Source organism: Chlorocebus sabaeus, chromosome X, assembly GCF_047675955.1.
Source record: "Chlorocebus sabaeus isolate Y175 chromosome X, mChlSab1.0.hap1, whole genome shotgun sequence".
NCBI lineage: Eukaryota > Metazoa > Chordata > Mammalia > Primates > Cercopithecidae > Chlorocebus > Chlorocebus sabaeus.
In genome coordinates this window covers 14088425-14089187 of record NC_132933.1, presented here as the reverse complement: position 1 = coordinate 14089187, position 763 = coordinate 14088425, and positions in this window count along the sequence as shown.

Genomic DNA, 763 nt, shown 5'->3' with positions numbered 1-763 from the left:
GTAGCAGAAAGTAAATTGTAATAAATAAAAGTGCCTGTGACTCGTTTATTTGATGACCATTATATCCGCATTTGCTTATAGAAGTTACCGTTAGTAGTGAAGTTACTATTAAAAGCAAGACTTATCCCTACCCCTAAAACAGTAGAGTGTAGCTACAGACGCCATATCAGGAATGTGGTAAGATTTTCTCTACAATCTAAAGAGTAAGTTTCAAAACGAGTGGGGAGGTGAGACTCCAGATGGAGGCTTTGAGTAAAAAGGCCCTGAGCTAAGGCAGTTTTGGGCTTTGGGAAACTGCAGGTGCTTCTGTGGGAGCTGATTGTTCTGAAGCCGGGTGGTGGCAGGGCCCAGACTCTCAGAAGGTGAGAGAAAAGCCTGGAATGGAAAACTACTTGAGCAGTTGGCTCTGGGTGGAGGATGAAGCAGAGAGGAGTCTCCACATGGGGAAGTCATGGAAGGTGTCCTGTGGCTGTGTCACTGGGGAGCTTGAACACAGTGCAAGGACTAGGTGGTTGATCCCCATCATCTGCAAGGGTTTCCTGAGAAATGTGGTGAGAATTCCTTGATGTGGTGCTCAGAAGCCTCCGGGCTGACACTCATCTGCCTGGCCTGGGAGAGCCCAAGCCCATTCCATTGACAGGAGTTTTAGTGGAGTTATTTTGAAAGTAATGAGGACAAGGCTAAGAAATGTGTAGATTTTTAGTGGAGCTTAAATAAAACTCGTGATTTGGATGGATGATCAGTGGGGAAGGCGAAAAGGAGT